Raw genomic sequence first — 23333 nt, 5'->3', positions numbered from 1 at the left:
AGCGTGTTTGTTTCACGACATGGTTGAAGAGCTTCAGGGCAGAGGAAATGACCTGGGAGTTGCAGTGGGATAGGGACTCCCTGAGATTCTTGTAGAGAGAGGAGGAAAACTTCTTCAAGGTTTTGCCCGAAACGTTGATTTCGAAGCTACTTGGATGCTGCCTGAAGTGCTGTGCTCTTCCAGCACCACTAATCCAGAATCTGGTTTCCAGCATCTGCAGTCATTGTTTTTACCAAAAGAGGAAGTGTCCACTCGATGTTTATCTTATCCACATCTCTTATCATCTTGAATTTTATGTCCCCTCATTCTTCTAAATACCAGAGAGTTTACGTCTAAACTGTTCAATCTCTCTTCATGCGACAAACCCCCCATCTCTGGGATCAATCTAGTGAACCTCCTCTGAACTGCCTCCAATGCCATTATATCTTAAGGGAACCAAAACTGCGCATAATACTCCAGGTGTGGTCTCACCAATATGTTGTATGGTTGCAACAATACTTCCTTACCTTTATATTCTATTCCGTCAGCAATAAAAGCCAACATTCCTTTCACTTTCTTTATTATCTGCTGTACCTGTATCCTAGTTTTCTGTGATTCATGAACAAGTAGAGGTTTATAAGATGATCAGAGGAATAGATAGAGTAGACAGTCAGAAACTTTTTCCCCGGGTACAACAGAGTGTTACAAGGGGACATAAATTTAAGGTGAAGGGTGGAAGGTATAGGGGAGATGTCAGGGGTGGGTTCTTTACCCAGAGAGTGGTGGGGGCATGGAATGCGCTGCCTGTGGGAGTGGTAGAGTCAGAATCATTGGCGACCTTTAAGCGGCATTTGGATAGCTACATGGATGGGTGCTTAATCTAGGTTAGAAGTTCGGCACAACATTGTGGGCCGAAGGGCCTGTTCTGTGCTGTATTGTTCTATGTTCTATGTTTTATGTTCTAAGTGCACCTAGATCCATCTACACGGGAGCACTCTGAAGTCTCTCCCCATGCCTCCAATCCAAACGCATGACCTTGCACTTATTCACATTAAACTCCATTTGCCACATTCTGGCCCCCTCTCCCAACCTATCTACACCGAACCGAATTGAATTGAATTGAGTTGAATTTATTGTCACGTGTACTGAGGCACAGTGAAAAGATTTGCCTTGTGAGTGACAGAGGCAGATCACAGAGTTAAGTAGCATAGATAAGTAAATAACAGGTAAACAGCAGTAAAAACAAAAACACAGGTACAGGCAAATGTTAAGAGTTTGCGAGTCCATTACAGTAGGGTAGATACTGTTACAAAACCGGCTGGTGTGTGTGTTCAGGCTTCTGTACCTTCTCCCCGATGGCAGAGGTTATAGAAAAACATTGCCAGGGTGGGATGGATCTTTGAGAATGCTGGCGGCCTTTCCTTGATAGCGGGCCTGATGGATGGATTCTATAGACGGGAGGTTGGCCTTTGTGATTGTCCAGGCCGAGTTCACCACTCTCTGTAACCATCTCCAATCTTGAATGGTACAGTTACCATACCGGGTAGTGACACATCCAGACAGAACGCTCTCAAGGCGCACCTATAAAAGTTGGCAAAGCTATTCACCATCATGCCAAATCTCCTCAGGTACCTGAGGAAGAAGAGACATTGTTGGACCTTTGTAACCAGTGTGTCCACATGAAGAGTCCAAGAAAGCTTGTTGTGGATGACCACTCCCAGGAGCTTAACACTCTCCATTTGTAAGATTCTTATTTCCTCACTGCAATTTAATATCCCACCTATTTTTGTGCCATCTGCAAATTTGGTTATGGAGCCTTCTATCCATGAATCCAAGTCATTAATGTAGATTGTAAATAGCTGTAAAACCCTGTGGCATCCCACTCATTACATTTTGCCATCCAGAAAAAAAAACATTTATCCCAACTTTCTCTTCTGTCCATCAGCCAGTCATCTATCCAGCGGATAAATTACCCTTAATCCCAAATGATCCAACCTTGGCACCTTATCAAACGCCTTCCGGAAATCCAAAGAAATTACACCTACAGAATCCCCATTATCCACTTTGCTTGTTACATCTTTGAAGAACTCCAGCAAATTACTCAAACATGACTTGCCCTTCAAAAAGCCATGCTGATTCTGATGGATAGCGTTTTGACTTTACAAATGTTCTGACTTTCCAAACACCTTCAGTAGGGCGTTTGTTAAAGTTCCCCATGGTGGGCTGATGGAGAAAGTGAATTCGCATGGGGTCCAGAGTGTACTAGCCAGAGAGAGAGAGAACAGGCTGGGTAACAGGAGACAGAGAGTAGGAGTGGAAAGGAGTTTCTCAAAATGGAGAACCGTGACCAGTGGTGTTCCACAGGGATCCATGCTGGGATCACTCTTGCTTGTGATATACATAAATGATCTGGAGGAAGGTATAGGTGGTCTGATTAGCAAGTTTGCAGGTGACACTAAGATTGGTGGAGTAGCAGATAGTCAAGGGGACTGTCAGAGAATACAGCAGAATGTAGATAGATTGGAGACTTGGAAGGAGAAATAGCAGGTGGAGTTTAATCCCGGCAAATGTGAGGTGATGCATTTTGGAAGATCCAGTTCAAGAGCAAGCTATACAGTAAATGGAAAGCCCTGGGGAAAGTTGATGCACAGAGAGATCTGGGCATTCAGGTCCACTGTACCCTGAAGGTGGCAATGCAGATCGACAGAGTGGTCAAGAAGGCATACGGCATGCTTTCCTTCACCAGACGGGGCATTGAGTACAAGAGTTGGCAGGTCATGTTACAGTTGTATAGGACTTTGATTCAGCCACATTTGGAATACTGCATACAGTTCTGGTCACCACATTACCAAAAGGATGTGGATGCTTCAGAGAGGATGCAGAGGAGGTTCACCAGGATGTTGCCTGGTATGGAGGACACTAGGAGGACATTGTGGGTAGCACAGTGGTTAGCACTGCTGCCTTACAGCACCAGAAACCGGGATTCAATTCCCGCCTCAGGCGACTGACTGTGTGGAGTTTGCACATTCTCCCCGTGTCTGCGTGGGTTTCCTTCAGGTACTCTGGTTTCCTCCCACAAGTCCAAAAATGTGCAGTTAGGTGAATTGGCCATGTTAAATTGCCTGTTGTGTTAGGTGAAGGGGTAAATGTAAAGAATGGGTCTGGGAGGGTTGTGCTTCGGTGGGTCGGTGTGGACCTGTTGGGCCAAAGGGCCTGTTTCCACACTCTAAGTAAGTAATCTAATCTAAAGGAATCTAGCTATGAAGAGAAGTTGAGTAGATTAGGATTATTTTCATTAGAAAGACAGAGGTTGAGGGGGGACCTGATTGAAGTCTACAAAATCATGAGCGATATAGACAGGGTGGATAGCAAGAAGCTTTTTCCCAGAGTGGGAGACTCAATTACTAGGGTTCAGAAGTTCGGCGTTAGAGGGGAAATGTTTAGGGGAGATATGCATGGCAAATTCTTTATGCAGATGGTGGTGGGTGTCTGGTGGTTGTCGTTGCCAGCGGTGGTGGTAGACATGGGCACAATAGCATAATTTAAGATGTATCTAGACAGATACATGAATGGGCAGGGAGCAAAGGGATACAGATCCTTAGAAAATAGGCGACAGGTTTAGGTAGAGGATCTGGATTGGCACAGGCTTGGAGGGCCGAAGGGCCTGTTCCTGTGCTGCAATGCTCTTTGTTCTTAATTCTTTCATATTGCTTCCTTGATAATTGATTCTAATACTTTCCAACAACAGATTGCTGAGAGTGATTGGGATGAGATTATCCCGGGTTTTCTGTTTTTGCCAAATATTGAGTATATGCTTTGGAGCATTTAGGCCATACATCTAGGCGAAAGTGAGAACTGCAGATGCTGGAGATCAGAGTCAAAAGTATGGTGCTGGAAAAGCACAGCAGGATCAGGCAGCATCTGAGGAGCAGGAGAATTGGCATTTCGGGCATAAGCCCTTCACACCAGGAATCATACCGTACATCGCCTTGGACCCTCAGCTCTGTAATTCCCTCTCGATATCACTTTACCTTTCCCACTCTCTGCATTTATATTGCTGCCTCAAGACTATCTCTTTGGCTGTTGCTGACCTGATGCATGGAACTCGTTTTTACTGAGTGTTTGAACAGGCAAGAAAACTGCCAAAACATCAAAATGTCAGGAGAAGATGAGGCCACACTGTATTTTACATCTTAAGACCCTGAGCAGTTTTGAACTGGTCAGCAGTGAAAGATAATCCCCACTAGTTAGAAAATCAGTAAGAAGGGCTCATGGTGAAGTGAGGTGGTTGGACTTGTGCGTGAAGCACAGTCACTACAATTGACCATTTGGGTAAAATAGACTGTTTCTGTGTTGCACTCCATCTGTAGTTCTATGAGAACGTGAAGCATATAATAAATAAGGAGCAGTGAAAAGCCAGACAAGCCAGTGGTTGGCAACAATTTAGGAGCTAGTGCCTACAAGCGAAAGCATAAATGATTAAGGGCAGTTGCTTGCAAAGTTCTTTAGGCTGCTATCAAATTAGGGATTTTTCACCCTTTGAGTCAGGTTCACTTAAGTACCATTACAGCCCGTGACTGACTTATGCTACAGCCTGGCAGCATTGAGCAGCTAGGCTCACTGCACTGAGAAAAACTGATGTGGGGCCTGAGAAACTCCTGTTTGTGAGAATTCGATCAGTTTTCAGCTGGTCTCAACTAAACGGGGATTGGATTAATTTACAGGCCAGCCTGCCTGCACTGTTCACTTGCTGCTGGTATTTCCTGTTGCACAATCACGAAATGTCTCATCCAAGCTCCGTCCGTGTTCCTGGCTAAGCAGAATGAGTTGGCGTTTTTTTTGATAAGCAAGTTCCCTGTCACTTTAATTTGCTGCTTCCTTGTTTCAGACCGTCTTTGTTGTCTGCGCTACAGGGAAATGACACAGTGAGGCCTTTTGTGTGCTGTCCACTGAGAGAGCAGAGGTGTGAAAAGTATTCAGTTGTACCACCGTATAAGATTTCGACAACAGCAAGGAGCTGTGAAAATCTATGAAGTTTGTCTGATTATAGCTGACTGAAGAAGTTGACCATCATTTACAAGTACACACAAGGTAATCAGGTTGCAGGACAGCCTGAGTTCAAACGCCTTAAACTTCTCTTGTGAGTGTTTTTTTTTCTAGGTTTCCTGTGGTTTTTGTAAAAGACAGTAGACCGCTGTGGTCAGACATACTGCTGGTTTTGACATGTTTGTGTGGCTGACTGTTTCTGTCAAATGTTGAGGTGCTGTTTGTTTCCAGTACGGTTTGTGTCCAATGGTGTGGAGATGCTGGTGTTGGACTGGACTGGACAAAGTTTAAAAATCACACAACACCAAGTTAGAGTCCAACGGGTTTATTTGGAGGCAGTAGCTTTCAAAGTGCTGCTTCTTCATCAAGTAGCTGGTGGGATAGGATACAAAGGGTACAAAACTTAATAGAATGTATCTGTAAATTCACCCCATAGATGTGTGTGTGTGTGTGTGTCTGTTTTTGTTCAAAAAGCACAAAAAGCAGTCAGTCAATGTGACATTTTCTAAATTCCTACTTTGGAAATAAGTCTGACTCCAGGATGGGATGCAGACAGACTCTAATCTCACACCATTTATGCATTGCCTGAGCTGAGATGTCACTTTATTTATGTACTGATAAAACCTTAAGTTATCTCAGGACTGTGACTTAAAAGAAATTCATGGATTTACATATTAATCAATCAAAACTCAGCCACATTAGGGAGATTTAAACAATCCTTGGGTAAGCTCATGGATGATTTTGGGATAGTGTAGGGGGACAATCTGAGAATAATTCACAAGTCGGTGCAACATTGAGGGCCGAAGGGCCTGTTCTGCGCTGTATTGTTCTATGTTCTATGAAAACTGCATCCCCATTCTAAGTGATTAAAGACGTAACAGCCATCTAGATTTGTCTAATACATTGCATCAGTTGTATGACACTTTGATCTTTTACTTATAAATTCTATGTCCTATGTATCCTGCCTCACTAGCTACCTGATGAAGGAACAGTGCTCCTAAACCTTGTACGTTCAAATTCACCTGTTGGACCATAATTTGGTGTTGTGTGATTTTTAACTGTATCCAATGGGACAAAGTTGAACCATGATGATTCCTTTTACAGGGCTTTTCACTGTATTTTACTGTGTTGTTCATTGTAGAGTGCAATTCACAGTAAATCATCATTCATTCACTGGAGTTTGAAGTATTGCAGTTTATGGAAATTAATTGAAACTTCAAAAACTGATCATTCCCTATCATTGTCTCATTTACTCATACCTCCTCAACATTATTTTCTTAGCTAATATTTTCCACCATCGTATCAAGGAGAAAGTGAGGACTGCAGATGCTGGAGATCAGAGCTGAAAATGTGTTGCTGGAAAAGCGCAGCAGGTCAGGCATCATCCAAGGAACAGGAGAATCGACGTTTCATTCCTTGGATGCTGCCTGACCTGCTGCGCTTTTCCAGCAACACATTTTCAGCCACCATCGTATCAACCAATATCTCCCCACCACTATTTCATTATCTCATAAACTAATTTCCTTCCACCATCATCTCATTAACTAATATTGTTCCCAATAACCTCTAACTAATATCTCCCTATCAACGTGGGGCAGCTGGTGGCTCAGTGGTTAGCACAGCTGCCTCATAGCACCAAGGAGCCGGGTTTGATTTCACCCCCAGGTTTCCTCCAGTGTCCTGGTTTCTCCCACAATCCAAGGATGTGCAGCTTAGGTGGATTGGCCAAGCTACATAGCCCTGCAGTGTCCAGGAATGTGCAGGCTAGTTGGGTTAGCCATGGTAAATGCAGGATTACAGGGATAGAGTAGGGGGGGTGGGTCTAGGTGGCTTGCTCTTTGGAGGGTCATTGTGAACCTGATGGGTTGAATGACCTGCTTCCACACTGTAGAAATTCTATGATTCTATGAGCATCTGAAGAATTGGTGAGAGAAGAGGGAGAAGATGGGGAGATGATAATTTGTATGTATCTTGAAAGGAACAGGAAGTAAGCAGAAGGGTAGGTACCTGTACTCGGAGCACAGAAACAGAAATCAACTATTGTTAAGGTAAAAAGCAGTCCTTATAGACTTTGATAAAGAGAACTAGGGATCAATCAGGCAATTAAAAAAAAGTAATTTTCATATTGATAAGTGGTGCATTTTGGTCAGGAGAATACAAAGGTTAAATACTCTTCATGTATTCAATCAAAGGGAAATAGGAGAGCAGATATGCAGTCAAATTACTGAAAAGGGAGATTCAAAATGATGGTATAGAAGATTCCAATTACCCAAGTAGTAACTGAAATGAACTCTGTGTAAAAGTTGAGAGGGTGGTGCTGGAAAAGCACAGCAGGTCAAGCAGCATCCGAGGAGCAGGAGAATCGACACTTAAGCCCTTCATCAGGAATCAGAAAGGGCTGACTGATGAAGGGCTTATGCCCGAAATGTCGATTCTCCTGCTCCTCGGATGCTGCCTGACCTGCTGTGCTTTTCCAGCACCACACTCTCGATTCTAATCTCCAGCATCTGCTGTCTTCACTTCCTTCTCCTCTATGCAAAAGCAACCAATTGTTAAAAATGTACATCAGCGAACTTTTTTAGCCAGTACATAACGAGCCCACCAGTATAGAATAACTTCCCAGAGGCAAGGGATTGTGGGTGACTTAGCAGTTTGGATTAGAAACTGGCTTTCTGAAAGAAGGCAGCGAGTGATGGTTGATGGAAAAAATTTAGCCTGGAGTCCGGTTACTAGTGGCCACAAGGATCTGTTTTGGGACCACTGCCGTTTGTCATTTTTTATAAATGACGTAGACGCAGGCATAGGTGGATGGCTAAGTAAATTTGCAGATGACACTAAAGTCGGTGGAGTTGTGGACAGTTTGGAAGAATGTTACAGATTGCAGGGGGACTTGGATAAACTGCAGAATTGGGCTGAGAGGTGGCAAATGGAGTTCAATGCAGATAAATGTGAGGTGATTCACTTTGGGAAGAATAACAGGAAGGCAGAGTACTGGGTCAATGGAAAGATTCTTGGGAGTGTGGATGTGCAGAGGGATCTTGGAGTCCATGTACATAGATCCCTGACAGTTGCCACCCAGGTTAATCATGCCGTTAAGAAGGCATACGGTGTGTTAGGTTTCATTGGTAGAGGGATTAAGTTCCGGAACCGCAATATCATGCTGCAACTATACAAAACGCTAGTGCGGCCGTACTTGGAATATTGTGTCCAGTTCTGGTTGCCATATTTCAGGAAGGATGTGGAAGCATTGGAAAAGTGCAGAGGGGATTTACCAGGCTGTTGCCTGGTTTGGAGGGAAGTCTTATGAGGAAAAGCTGAGAGACTTGGGTCTGTTCTCATTGAAAAGAAAAAGGCTAAGAGGGGATTTGATAGAGACATACAAGATGATCAGAGAATTAGATAGGTAGACAGTGAAAGCTTTTTTCCTAGGATGATGACGTCAGCTTGTATGAATGGGCATAACTACAAATTGAGGGGTGATAGATTTAAGACCGATATCAGAGGCAGGTGCTTTACTCAGAGAGTGGTAAGGGCATGGAATGCCCTACCTGCCAATGACTCAGCCACATTAGGGAGATTTAAACAATCCCTGCATATGGACATGGATGATGATGAGATAGTGTAGAGGGATGATCAGAGAATAGGTCAGAGGTCGGCGCAACATTGAGGGCTGAAGGGCCTGTTCTGCACTGTATTGTTCTATGTTCAGTGATAGTTAACTTTAGCTTAGGAAGGATCAGAATAATAATGGAAATTATTAATGATGGACTAAGAGTCAAAGTTTTAAATTGAGGAAAGGCCAACTTTACAAAGCTGGAATGTGATTTTGCAAAAGTGAACTCAGAACAGCTTAAAACCAAAAGAACTGCAGATGCTGTAAATCAGAAACAAAAACAGACGTATGCTGAAAAAGCTCAGCATGTCTGGCAGCATCAGTGAAGAGAAATCAAAGTTAACATTTTGGATCCGGTGACCCTTCCTCAACATTGTTATGAGGAAGGGTTACCAGGCCAGAAATGTTAACTTTGATTACTCTTCACAGATGCTCCCAGACTTGCTGAGGTTTTCCAGCATACATCAGTTTTTGTTTCAAAACAGCTGCTTGAGGGTAAATCAAGTGTTAGAGCAATGGTAGGCATCGAAGGAGGTGATACAGAGGGATTCAGATAAGGTTGTTCCTGAAAGGAGAGGTGGGTGGGACTTGACAAATTTTGGAAGATCTACCAGAATAGGTTAAGAATAAATAGATCATAGCATCCCTACAGTGTGGAAACAGGCCATTCAGCCCAACAGGTCCACACCAACCCTCAGAAGAGTAACCCACCTCAACCCATTTACCCCAACTAATGCAGCTAACCTACACACTCCTGAATGCTATGGGCAATTTAGCGTGTCCAATTCACCTAATCTGCACATCTTTGGATTGTGGGAGGAAGCCCACACAGACATGGGGAAAGTGTGCAAACTCCACACAAACAATCACCTGAGGCTGGAATTGAACCCTGGTCCTGTAAGGCAGCAGTACTAACCATTGAGCCACTATGCCACCATGAAATAATGTGTCTATTCCAGAAGCCAAGAGCTCAGTGCAGACAGGGGTGAAATTACAAAACAAACTGGTTTATTATTTACAGGAGATAGGAGGTGTAATGACAAATAAAATGACAGGAAACCCAATGATCTTTAAGTGCATAAAGAGCAAGAGGATAAGTAAGGCCAGAGGAGGGCCAATTAGAGACCAAGAAAGTAACTTGTATGTGAAGGTGGAAATGGGTCTAGAAGGAAGAGTGCGAAATGTTGGATGAAATAAATGTAATCAGGAAAAAAATATTAGTGTCTACTGTCCTTGAAAGTGGTTAAGTCACCAGGGATGAAAAATATCCCAGGCTGGTAAGGAAGGCAGTGGAAGAAACACCAGCCTCCCATCATGTTTCAATTCTGTCGAGCCAGGTGTGTGGTGTTGAAAGACTGGTAATGTTGTATGAAGGAGCGTCGCTCCGAAAGCTAGTGTGCTTCCAATTAAACCTGTTGGACTATAACCTGGTGTTGTGTGATTTTTAACTTTAAAAAGGGAAGGGTTAGTCTGACTAATGGCAGGCATCAGTCTGACCTTACTGGTGAGCTAAGCATTGGAGCAAACTCTCTGAGACACAGTATATGCTGCTGTGTTGAAAGTCACGGAATAATGAACAGCAGTGCGCAAAGATTAGTTAAGGGAAGGTCAAATCTAACCTGATTAAAATTTATACAGTGGTAACAAAGAGAGTTGATAAGGATAGCAACACTTGATATTGTCCATTTTAGCCAGGATTTTGACAAGGTTCCTCATGGAAGATTATTTAGGAAACTGAACAATCAGGTGATTGTCTGTGTGGAGTTTGCACATTCTCCTCATGTCTGCATGGGCTTCCTCCCACAATCCAAAGATGTGCAGATTAGGAAACTTAAGGGAGAAGGGCAAATTGGCAGAATGGAAAGTGTAATATTTGACAGGTATACTTGTGACTAGATGTAAGTTTCCAGATATATTCTCCAGGGCTTAGTACTGGGTACCTTGATGTTCATTGTATTTAACAATTAAATGTGGGGGGTGTGCAAATGATTAAAAAGTTGGCTATGGGGTTGATCAAAAGGCAGAAAGCTGTAGACTGCAGGGAGATATCAATTGATTGGTCAGATGGGTAGAAACTTGTACAACAGAATTAAATCAAGTGAAGTATGACGTAACACAAAGCAAGATAAGGAGTACACAATAAATGATAGTGTATTGAAAATTACAGAGGAACAGTCACTCCTTGGAATGCATGTCCACAGATCCATAATGGCAAGGTCCTGGAGTACAAGAGCAGGGCCGTTATTGTGGAAATGTATAAAATCCCAGTTAGACCACAGTGTGAGAACTATGTACAATTCTGGTCAACAGGTTATTGTGAGACATGAGTTAGACTCCAATAAGAAAACTGTGCAGTTGCAGTCACCACATTACAGGAAGGATATGATTCCACTCGAGACAGGTGGAGGAAATTTAGGTTAGATTACTTACAGTGTGGAAACAGGTCCTTCAGCCCAACAAGTCCACACTGACCCTCTGAAGAGCAACCCACCCAGACCCCTACATTTACCCCTTCACCTAACACTACGGGCAATTTAACATGGCCAATTCACCTGACCTGCACACTTTTGGACTGTGGGAGGAAACCGGAGCACCCGGAGGAAACCCACGCAGACACGGGGAGCATGTGCAAACTCCACACAAACAGTTGCCTAAGGTGGGAATTGAACCCAGGCCTTTGGTGCTGTTAGGCAGCAGTGCTAACCACTGTGCCACCCATAAAAGAAGATGCAACAGCAAACTTTTGACACAGCACGCAGGCACTACAGGGATTTGAACCCAGGATCACTTGTTTACTAGGCTGCCACTTTAACCATCTAAGCCATGGCACCTCAGCAATGTTGCCAGGAATAGGGAGTCTTAATAACACTATTAAAAATGCCAACAAAGTACTGGGGTTTATTTCAAAAGGGGAAGAACTGTAAACTTCATTTGGAACCTTAGATCACATTTGAAATCTTCTGTCCAATTATGAACTCCACATTACAAAAAAAATATAGTGGCAATGAAGAAAAGCCCAGAAAGGTTGACAAGCATGATACCAAACCGAGAGGTTGTAACTTCTAGATTAGGACCAAGAAGCATAATCTCAGAGTAAGGGGTCACACATTGGAGACAGAGGTGAGGTGGAATTTTTCTCTCAGAAGGTCATGAATCACTGGAATTCTTCACTGCAGGTGAGTGTCAAGGTTAGGTTGTTATGCATATTCGAGGCTGAGATAAACAGATTTTTAATCAGTAAGGGATTCAAGGGTTCTGGGGATCAGGCAAGAAAATGGAGTTGAGGGTGATCAAATCAGCCATGATTTCATTGAGTGATGCAACAGACTCAATGGATTGAATTGTCTACTTCTGCTCCTACAACTTACAGTCTTAGTAAGCCACAACTCTTTTCCAAAGAAAAGATTGAGGTGAGATATTTAAGGTTTTGAAGATTTTTGATCAGTTTGAGATTGAAAATTTGTTTCCACTTGTTGAGGGGACCAAGATTATCAGCCATGAATGTGAGATCATTACCACTTAGTTCGTAATACTGCTTCCCTACCAAAATTTATCATTTTACACTTCAGTGTTGAGCTTTGCCTGTGACATCTTCCCATTTCATGAATCTCTGTGAAGGCCTTCTCAAGACTTTTACGATGCTTTTCACTGTTTACTACCCTTCCAAATTTTGCATCATCTGCAAACTTCAAAGTGATGCCCTCTACACACAGATGTATAGTTGAGGTGAATATTTTCAAATTAGAGTCTGTTGGAGATGTGAGGCATTGTGGTATAAGTCAGTGATCTCCACAAGGGCATGCTAGCAGACACAATGAATGAACTTAAAAGGAAATTGAATAGACTAGATTGAAAAAAATTAACCCGCATGCGATTGAGTGAGGAGTGTGACTGACTGGATTGCTCTCCTGTGCACTGGCATGGATTTGAGTCAGAGTCATTGAGCTGTACATCATGGATACAACCTCTTCAATCCAATTTGACCATGCTGACCAGATATCCGAAATTAATCTAGTCCTATTTGCCAGCATTTGGCCCATATCTCTCTGAACCCTTCCTATTTTACATAACCATCCAGATTCCTTTTAAATGTTGTAATTGTACCAGCCTCCACCACTTTCTGTACTAGCCTCTGTGTGAAAATGTTGCCCCTTTTAAATCTTTCCCCGCTCACCTTAAATCTATGACCTCGAGTTTTGGACTCCTCTCCCCTGGGCAAAAGACCCTGGCTATTCACCCTATGTATGTCTCTCATCATTTTATAAACTTCTATAAGGTCTTGCTGGGTCAAATGGTCTCCTTCTGTGCTATTAATGACTATGATCCATTCTCAATTTTGTGGATGGTTTAACAATCAGTTGCTCAGTTACAGCAATACTTGGATAGTATTCTGAAGGGCTGCTAACGTCCCATTATTAAAAAAAAAGGAAGGAGGGATAAACCAGGAAATTACAAGTCTAACTTTGGTGGTGGGGAAATTATTAGAAAGACCTCTGAGGCACAGAATATCTGCACTGGGAGAAACGCGGATTGATCAGGGATAGCCCGCACACATTTGTTAAAGGAAGTGCATGGTCGACAAATTTGATTGAATCTTTTCAGGAGGTAACGAGGAGTGTTGATGAAGGTAATACAATTGTCTATGTGGAAGTTAACAAAGCTTTTGATAAGGTTCCTCAAGGCAGATTGATGAAGAAAGTAAGAGCTGATGGGATGCAAGGCAACATGACATGTTAGATCTAAAATTGGCTAAGAGGCGCGAAGATTAGGGTGATGGTAGAGGGATGTTTTTGTAACTGGAAGCGTGTTTCTGTTGACAATCCGCATGGCTTGGGATTTGTGGTGTACGTTAATGTTCTGGACTTTAATGTCGAGAATATGATCACAAAGGTTGTGGATAATATGAACATCGGTAGGGTGGTAAATAGGAGAATAGTAGTAAACTGCAAGAGGATAACAACTTATTGGTCAGGTGGGCAGAGCAGAAATTAATGGAAATCAACCCAGAAAAATATGAGATATGCAATTAGGGGAGGGCTAAGAAATCAGGGGATTACACCAGATCCTGGAGAGAGCCGAAGATCAATGAGACCTTGCAGGGAGGTCATGCTGGCACTGTATAAACTGTCAGTTAGGCCACAAATAAAGTACTCCATGTAATTCTGATCATAATATAGGTTGGGTGTGATTGTACTTGAGAGGGTGCAGAGGAGATTTACCAGGATGCTGCCTCCCCGGAGGGTCTGAGCTATGAGGAATGGTTGGAAAGGCCGGGGATGTTTTCTTTGGTTGAGATGTATCCTGATAGAGGGGTATAAGATTATGAGGGGCAGAGATAGGGTGGATAATAGGGCCCTTTTTCCATTAATAAAGACGTCAATATCCAGGGACAGAGATTTAAGCTGAGATAGAAGGCTAAGAGGAGAGTGGAGCAGGGATTTCTTTCACCCAGAAGTTGGTAGGAGGCTGGACGTCACTGCCTGAATGTGTGGTTGAATCACAAAATCTCATAGCATTGAAAACTAGTGTTCCTGTAGCCTCCAGGCTATGGGCCAAAAGCTGGGATTAGTGTCATCAGATCTTTGTTGATTGGTGTGCACATGAGGGCGAATGGACAACTCCTGTGTTGTAAATGTCTGAGCCATTCAAATTTGGTCTCCCACGTGGTAAATAACATTTGAACTATACATTCAAGAATGACTTTTTAAAAAGCACACAGTACGAGGAAAATTTGAATTTATTTTGAAAATATTCTTTGAATTGAATTAGGTTTACTGTCACAAGTATTCAAATGAGAACAGTGAAAAGTTTACATGTGGCCTCTTACGGGACCATCTTAAGTACAAGGTACCTAGGTACAAATTCTTCAGTACAAGTTCTTAGGGTAAGAAAAATTACGAAAGTAAAGAAATAAAATATCCAGCTTTACAGATCAGAGGAATAAATTAGAAAAATAAAGAAATTAAGAAGTTCAGAATAGCAGTCCTTCCAATCCTGCCACACCGGCACCTTGCCTCCAATCTGCGACGGGACTTGATTCACCTCGAGACCGGAAGTCCGTGCAGAGGACATGGCAGGCTGGGAGGCTGCTTGGTTGCCTGGTTGGGCGGCACGTTGGCACAGTGGCTAGCACTGCTGCCTCACAGCGCCAGAGACCCGGGTTCAATTCCCGCCTCAGGCGACCGACGAGTTTGCACGTTCTCCCTGTGTCTGTGTGGGTTTCTTCTGGGTGCTCTGGTTTCCTCGCACAGTCCAAAGATGTGCTGGTCAGGTGAATTGGCCATGCTAAATTGCCCGTAGTGTTATTAAAGGGGTAAATGTAGGGGTATGGGTGGGTCGTGGGTCGGTGTGGACTTGTTGGGCTGAAGGGCCTGTTTCCACAGTGTAATGTAATCTAATCTAAAACAAAAGCACCACAGGCCGCTGAGAGGATACCTCACTGAGGCCTGGAGTCCAAATTGACTGGGTGTCCAAGCTTATTTTTTAGAAATTTGCAGAGGCGTATTTCAAACCCAACCTGTGCAACCGTGCCGTGCGGTGGCACAGTGGTTAGCACTGCTGCCTAACAGCGCCTGAGACCTGGGTTCAATTCCCAACTCAGGCGACTGACTGTGTGGAGTTTGCACATTCTCCCCGTGTCTGCGTGGGTTTCCTCTGGGTGCTCCGGTTTCCTCCCACAGTCCAAAGATGTGCAGGTCAGGTGAATTGGCCATGCTAAATAGTGTTAGGTAAAGGGGTAAATGTAGGGGAATGGGTGGGTTGCGGGTTGTTGGGCCGAAGGGCCTGTTTCCACACTGGAAGTAATCTAATCTAATCTAATCTCTCAAACTAGAGTGTGGCCAATCCTAAACTGAAAATCTCCAGTTACTGAATGGTCCAGTTACACTCAACCCTTCATAGTTAGAACATGTACTTTCATCCTTGTTGTGCTGTCCATTCACACCAAGTTCTTATTACCTATCAGACCTACGCCTGCTCACTGACATTGGTTCCCAGGTAAGCAATACCTCAATTTTAAAACTCTGATCATTTGCCCATTGCAGACAGTGCACAAAATTCAATTACCTACACTTTCCAGGAGCAAAAGAAATTAAGAAACCTTGTAGGGGATGTCAAAAAGTTAAAAATTGCTTTAAGAAAATCTGAATCCAAAATAATAATGGCATGACACTGTGCTTCTGGGATTGTTCACAGCAAACTGCTTCTGTGCGCTTGCAGCGTTTTACATGGGCTCACATCGTTATACAGTGATGTGCACATTATTGTTAATTTGTGCACTAGTCTCACTGAGTTTGGCATTATGCTATTCATTGCACTCTTTCTTCTGTAGAACGTATTTGTATTTATTGAGAACAATGTTTATATTGAATTTTATTATCTTTAATCTTTGCATGTCATGATGTGACTGTACCCAATCATTTGGTACCAACATGGGAACATGAGTGTGGTTCTTGTACTGTTGGCGATAGCTGTGAATTGATGTCTTCCTTTTTCAGCCTCTCCTTTGGAATTAGGATAATGTGTTGTCTATGACTTGACTATAGAAGATGTGCAATCATTTGGGGATAACAAATATAATTGACAAGCACAGTGAGGTAACAAAAATGCTGAATGTTAATAGTGACTGAGGTCATATCAAGAAGACAAAACTATGATAAAGAGTCCATTTGGAACATTGATGTAGATTGGATTGAGGGCCCTCATGTTCAGTCCTGCAATGGAAATTTATTAAGTTTATCTTCATTTCATTTACAGAGATATCAATTCAGAGTAACTGTGTTTGAAATAAAAACACAGATATGCTGAGATTGAACAGAATCAGAATTTGCCTAGTTTAACCTGCTTGTGGACTTTAGCATAATGTAAACTCTGTTTTTTTAGAGCAAGCCTGGGAGAAGCAGTGTGTCCTGTGTTCAGTAAGTATCTTCAGCTGGTGCAGGAACACAGAGGAGTGTCCCTGACAGTGTCAGCGATAGTTCAGCTGTCTTGTACTTGCTCTAAAATTCAAAGGTCATTAGTTAAATCTCACTCCAAAGATTAGGCTGATGTCGCAACACAGTATTGCAGGAGCTCTGCTTTGTAGAAGGTGCTGTTCATTGATAAGACCTTGTTCTGAGGACCCTCTCTGTTGGGCATGTAAGATCCAACAAAGGTCTGTAAGAAGAACAGGGTGTAGGTTCTACAGGTCCTGGGTCATATTTATCCATAAACTAACACCCAAACAAAGATTGTGTACTCTTTTGCACATTGTTCCTTGAGGGATCTTGCTGTGCTTAAATTGGTTGCCTCATTTTCTATATTATAATAGTGACAAACTACATAGGTATTGCCTGTCAAGTGCTTTAAGTTGTCTTAGAGGCCACATGCAATGCTCCAAACCAATGCCCTTCCCCCCCACCCCACACTTTTCCTCCCACCAACTATCCCAGGTGAGATGAGCTGAATACACATCAACGACACACTGAAAGGGATCCATGCAGATTTTTACAGCCCTTTGGAGATAATCTGCCTTTACGCACTGATTAAAGGAATACCAGGCCAGGATAACAAGGATACCACTCTTCCAAACTGTTTTAAAAAAGGAATATTGCCCCAAGTACCTGCTGCTGATCACCTTTCGGTGCAGGCATTGATTGAAGGATTAGATGTGATGCTTTCTATAGCTGAATAGTTGCTGACCCACTTCATGATTGGCTGCAGGGCTGTTGATGCCCAGAGGTAAAGTATATCCCACCAGAGGGAGAGGGCTGATGAGGGGAAAATAAACTAGACACAACCATAATTTTGTACATTCCTGGGGACTGCAATGTGAATCCTCTGTGAAGCTAGAGAAACTCTGCATTTGTTTCTAAATTTGTTTCATCCTAAAGTTGTGGGTAGATTGGCAAGGCTGATGTAGAACTGCGGATGCTGGAAATCAGAAACAAAAACAGACATTGCTGGAGAAGGTCAGCGCGTCTGGCAGTAACTGTGAATGGAGAAACAGCATTAACATCTTGAGTCCATGGACCCTTCTTTAGTACAGTCCCATTCTGTTCTGAGGAAGGGTCACTGGACTCATTGTTAACTCTGGTGAAAGTGTCAACTCTGTTTCTCTCTCTCTTGCACAGACGTTGCCAGACCTGCTGGAGTTTCTCTGGCAATTTCTGTTTTTGTTCCTTGAATGCTCAGGCGGCCTGTTTTTTTTTTAAATTAATAACCTATCTTTTTCTAGCCAGCCTGTTTAGTTAGAGATGCCAGCGCACCTGTCTGGAGCAGTTGGTGGTGTTTAACCCCAGCTTCCAAGGGGGTAGGGGACTTACCCCCAGCCCTGTGTGTATGTGTGTTTTTTTTTAATTGCAGACACTTTCTGAGCCACCAGTGGGCGGCTGCTGGGCTCAGAGCTCGGACGTTGCCCCCCTCACCCACCCCTCAGTAACTCCACTCCCTTGGGGTGTGGGAGCAGCACACAGTGGCTACCCTGAGGCACAGCGAGGGTTAAAAGTGGGCGGGCTCTGCTCCCGGGCGCGGACTGGCGGGGCGGGGCGGGGCGGGGCGGGGCGGGGCGGGGCGGGGGGGAGGGGCTTGTGTCGGAGTTGGGCGGATCCAGGCAAGTGCCTGCTCCACCTGGCAGTGACCCGGGAGGGTTCAGTGAGTGGGCGGTGGGAGGAGGAGGGTTTGAGGGGGGGAGGGGACTGGGAGAGGGGGGGGGTGCTCCTGATCCTGCTCAGGCAGCTGCGTCCTGAACCAGAGACACACACACACAGAGGAGGAGGAGGAGGAGGAGGGGGGGGTAAACATCACCATCACCCCCCCCCCCCCCCTCAGACCCACACAACAGCCAGCGATGTTGGAGAGCCCTCGGGAAGCCGGGGCAGACGGAGAGGAGCCTCGAGCGCGGTAGGAGGAGGAAGGGTTTCGAAAATACAACGTTCTCCGCTGCGCGAGGGCAGCCGTTGGGGAGGGCTCGGGCTCGGGCTCGGGCTCGGGCTCGGGCTCGCGGGCACGGGGCACGGGGCACGGGGCACACGGCGAGGGGGGGGGGCGGGTGCGCGCGCACCGTGTCGGTGCAAACCCCTGTCGAGTTCGCCGCTCTGAGCAACATTCTTAAAAAAAATTATTTCACTTTTTTTTCACTCGCTGGGTAACGGCGGTGTGTGGGGTGTGGGGTGTGGGGGGTGGGGAGGGAGGCGGGGGGCGGGGGGGGGGGGGTAAAGACTGGCTGGATGAACCCCAACCATCCCAGGCCTGGCAGGATGGAGACAGCCTCCGCAGACAAAGAGCAGCGGAGCCTGGGGCCTGGGCCGGGGCCTGGGCCTGGGCCTGGGATTGTGCTCGCGCCCGCGCCTGTAGGGTTTGAGTTTGGGCTTTGGGCCTCCTCCTCCTCCTCCTGGGCCTGGGCCTGGGCCTGGATGTAGCTGGCAGTCTCCAAGCAGTAATCGCTGCCATTCCGTCTCCCCCTCTCCTCTACCCCCGACCCCCCTTCTACCCCCCACCCCCGACACCCCCCCCCACCCCCGACACCCCCCCGACACCCCCCCCCCCACCCCCGACACCCCCCCCCCACCCCCGACACCCCCCCCCACCCCCGACACCCCCCCCCCCACCCCCGACACCCCCCCCCCACCCCCGACACCCCCCCCCCACCCCCGACACCCCCCCCCACCCCCGACACCCCCCCCCCCACCCCCGACACCCCCCCCCCACCCCCGACACCCCCCCCCACCCCCGACACCCCCCCCCCACCCCCGACACCCCCCCCCCACCCCCGACACCCACCCCCGACACCCACCCCCGACACCCACCCCCGACACCCACCCCCGACACCCCCCCCCCCACCCCCGACACCCCCCACCCCCACCCCCGACACCCCCCCCCCACCCCCGACACTCCCCCCCCCCACCCCCGACACTCCCCCCCCACCCCCGACACCCCCCCCACCCCCGACACCCCCCCCCCCACCCCCGACTCCCCCTCCCCCCCCACCCCCGACACCCCCCCCCACCCCCGACACCCCCCCCCCCCCACCCCCGACACCCCCCCCCCACCCCCGACTCCCCCCCCACCCCCGACACCCCCCCCCCACCCCCGACACCCCCCCCCCACCCCCGACACCCCCCCCCACCCCCGACACCCCCCCCCCACCCCCGACACCCCCCCCCACCCCCGACACCCCCCCCCACCCCCGACACTCCCCCCCCACCCCCGACACTCCCCCCCACCCCCGACACTCCCCCCCCACCCCCGACACTCCCCCCCCACCCCCGACTCCCCCTCCCCCCCCACCCCCGATCCCCCTCCCCCCCCACCCCCCACCCCCGACTCCCCTCTCCCTACCCCTGAACCCCCCCTACCACCAACCCCACCTCTCCCTGCCGCCGACCCCCCCCCCACCTCTCCCTGCCGCCGACCCCCCCCCCACCTCTCCCTGCCGCCGACCCCCCCCCCCACCTCTCCCTGCCGCCGACCCCCCCCCCACCTCTCCCTGCCGCCGACCCCCCCCCCCCACCTCTCCCTGCCGCCGACCCCCCCCCACCTCTCCCTGCCGCCGACCCCCCCCCCACCTCTCCCTGCCGCCGACCCCCCCCACCTCTCCCTGCCGCCGACCCCCCCCCACCTCTCCCTGCCGCCGACCCCCCCCCACCTCTCCCTGCCGCCGACGCCGCCCCCTGCCCCACCGCCGAAACCCCCCTACCGCCGACCCCCCCCTCTCTCTACCGCTGACCACCCCCACCGCCGACCCCCCTGCTTCCTACACCCAACCCCCCCCCCCCCTGACCCGACCCGACACCCCCCTCTCCCGACCCGACACCCCCCCCCCTCCCGAACCCCGGCCACCCCTCTCCTTACCCCCACCTGCCAACCACCCCCTCTCCTTACCCCCACCTGCCAACCACCCCCTCTCCTTACCCCCACCTGCCAACCACCCCTCTCTCCCCACCCTCCACCTGCCAACCACCCCTCTCTCCCCACCCTCCACCTGCCAACCCCATCATCCCTGGCCAACCTGCTCTCTTTCCTATTCCCCCACCAACCCCCATCCCCACTAACCCCTCCTCTCCCCTAATCCCCGCCAACTCCTCCCTCTCCTGCTATCCATGCCAACCTCCCCCCTCTCCCTACCACTGCCTATTCCCCATCTGCCATGCCCCCTCTCTGGTTCTCTTCACCGCCCCCTCTCTTTTCTCTCTCTTTTTCCCCGCCCCCCCCAATCCAGCTGCGGCAGGGGTTATCATGACAGACAGATGCCCCAGATGTGGGGTGTAGTAACTGGGTGATGGGGTGTTACTCGGGTGTTGAGTTGACGGACTATGGGAAGCAAAGAGACGAGGGGGTCACCGATTGTAGGACATCTGGGTTTCACACAGAACAGCCTTTGTTAACAGGGCCCGTTGAGTGCTCAAAGCATGCCTTTTTGTCGTGTAAGTGGGGTTTGGCAGTGACTCCTTTAACCTGAGCAAGGTTGACTCAAAGTACTATTGAGAGCAGAATTTGAATTGATATGTGAAGCCGTGTCGGTGTTACTGCAGCAATTGTGCCATCAGTCTAACTACGACAGTTTCTCACTGTTAGTTCTCTGTGTGTGGGCCTATGCTTTCCCTTATTTCTTTATTTGTGTCCTTGTATTTTTCCCCCTCCAGAGATTGAGTTGTACTGCATTTAGTTTGTTCCTGCCTGTGCCAAGTTCTCTTTATATAGTAGTGTTCTTATTTGTTATCAAAGTTTGGTTCAAAGTTTGCATTTTTGGACATGCTTGTGTGTGTCAGATTGTGCTTTGTGTCTCTATATGCAGAGCCATTCTGTATTTATGTCTTATGCTGTACTCGGGCCCAAGTTTCTGTATTTCAGCTTGTACTTGGTGTCATATTTCTACTTCATGCCATGCTCAGGCATATATTTCACCCTACAATTACTTGGTCTTGTATTCATGCATTTTACCCTGCACTCAGGCCTATGTTTGTGTTTTATCCCTCACTTTAGCCTGTGTTTATTTGTATTGTCCTGTGCTCGGGCCTGTGTTAGTGAGTTCTGTCCTGTGCTTAGGTCCATGTGAATGTATTCTGCCCTGTGCCAGTTCCCATGTTAGTGGTTTGGGCCTTTTGTTTTGCTTTGTGAGCAGCTGAGTCTGTATTTAAGCAATGATGGGATCTCATATACTTGTTGAGGGATAGGTTGATTTGCTTCAAGACAGTAATTTTATTTTCTAACCCAGCACATTTTTACACTGCCAGTATGCTTTGAGCACTTGCTCCCCTTGTGAGCTGGTCTAGGTTAGTTTGAAAGAGTCACTGTAGGTTTTGTTACATGTTCTAGTACCAAATCCTTAAATTGTGTGGGTTAGGCTAGTAAGACTCCCATGAAATCAGGAGTTGACAGTATAGTATGAACAGGCCATACACTTTTGAAAAATTGTTGTTGAGATCTTGTGCTCAATTAATGTGAATAAAGAAGGTGGTTGGCATACCGGGGGAAAAAAAAGTAGAAATTTAAACTTTTTTTCCAAATGGCAGGTTGGTCTACTAGTAAGTTACAGGTCCAAGTGGATGGCAGATGAAATATAATGTGAATGCATATGAGGTTATCCACTTTAGCAAAAACAAAGACAGATTATTATCTGAATGGTGATACATTGGAAATAGGGAGGCGAAAGGTGACCTGGGTGTCCTTGACCACCAGTCACTGAAAGTAAGCATGCAAATGCAGCATGCGTTGAAGTCAAATGATGTGTTGGCCTTCATAGCGAGAGGATTCACGTGCAGGAGCAGAGATGTCTTGCTGCAATTGTACAGGATCTTGATGATACCACACTTGGATGACTGTGTGTGGTTTTAGTCTCTTTCTGAGGAAGGATGTTCTGCCTAAGGAGGGAGGGCAGTGAAGGTTTACCAGACGGACGTGTGAAGAGGTACTGAATTAGTTTCTTCACTGCAGTTTAGAAGAATGAGGGGGGTTCTCATAGGAAGCAACAAAGTTCTAACAGGGCTAGACAAGGTAAACGCAGGAAGGATATTCCCGATGACCAAGTTGTTCAGAACTAGCGACCACAGTTTAATAATACAGGTTAGGCCATTTAGGACTTGGATGAGGAGAAAGTTCTTCACCTAAAGAATGTTGAACCTGTGAAATTCTTTGCCACAAAGTGGTTGAGGCCAAAACATATAAAATAGAATATTTTCAAGAAGGTGGTAGATGAAGGGATCAAAGGTATAGAGGAAAGGTGTTCAGGGTACTGAGTTGGTTAATCAGTCTTGATCCCATTGAATAGTGGAGCAAGCCCAATAATTTGAATTGCCTATTAATGGCTCATATTTTCTATGTTTCTGTTACTTATTGGAGTACTGAGAATTTGTGGAAATTGATGGCAACTCCTGTTTTATACTGCAGTGTGGGCCTGAATAGACTGAGTTTAAATCTATGGAGTGCACCCATGACTTTGTCTCAGGAGCAAGCGTACTAACTGCTGAAATATGCGTGGAGAGAAATTTGAGTTAATGTTTTTGCTTTGGTGATCCTGGCTCTGAAGGTCTGCTGAGCTTTTCCAGCAATATCTGTTTTTGTTTGTGATTTCCAGCATCTGCAGTTCTTGTTTTTAACCACTGAATCATGATGCCTTGAGTGTTTTCATTCTTCCCTCTGAGTCAGAGGGATAAATTCAAGCCCCACTTTGATGTAAACTCATAATATAGGTTGACCCTCCCAGTGCAGCACTGAGACC

At 46.7% G+C, this 23333-nt stretch overlaps 1 protein-coding gene across 6 annotated transcripts in view; it reads left to right on the top strand.

The window, feature by feature from the left end:
* Positions 1-4864: 4864 nt before the first annotated feature.
* Positions 4865-23333, top strand: part of LOC140479551 (roquin-1-like) — a 120044-nt gene continuing 101575 nt past the window's right edge. For 4 of the 6 annotated variants that reach the window (XM_072573362.1, XM_072573368.1, XM_072573366.1 and 1 more), the window contains exon 1: positions 18390-18517. The gene's annotated coding sequence lies outside the window, so the exon portion shown is untranslated. Of the gene's footprint in view, positions 5071-5101; positions 5120-18389; positions 18518-23333 lie in introns of those variants that run through there. The other 2 variants (XM_072573363.1, XM_072573364.1) reach the window with 2 other exon arrangements.

This window comes from Chiloscyllium punctatum, chromosome 7 (genome assembly GCF_047496795.1).
Source record: "Chiloscyllium punctatum isolate Juve2018m chromosome 7, sChiPun1.3, whole genome shotgun sequence".
In the NCBI taxonomy this organism is placed as follows: domain Eukaryota; kingdom Metazoa; phylum Chordata; class Chondrichthyes; order Orectolobiformes; family Hemiscylliidae; genus Chiloscyllium; species Chiloscyllium punctatum.
Note: the sequence above shows the minus strand (reverse complement) of the source record. Positions and strands in the feature narration are given on the sequence as shown.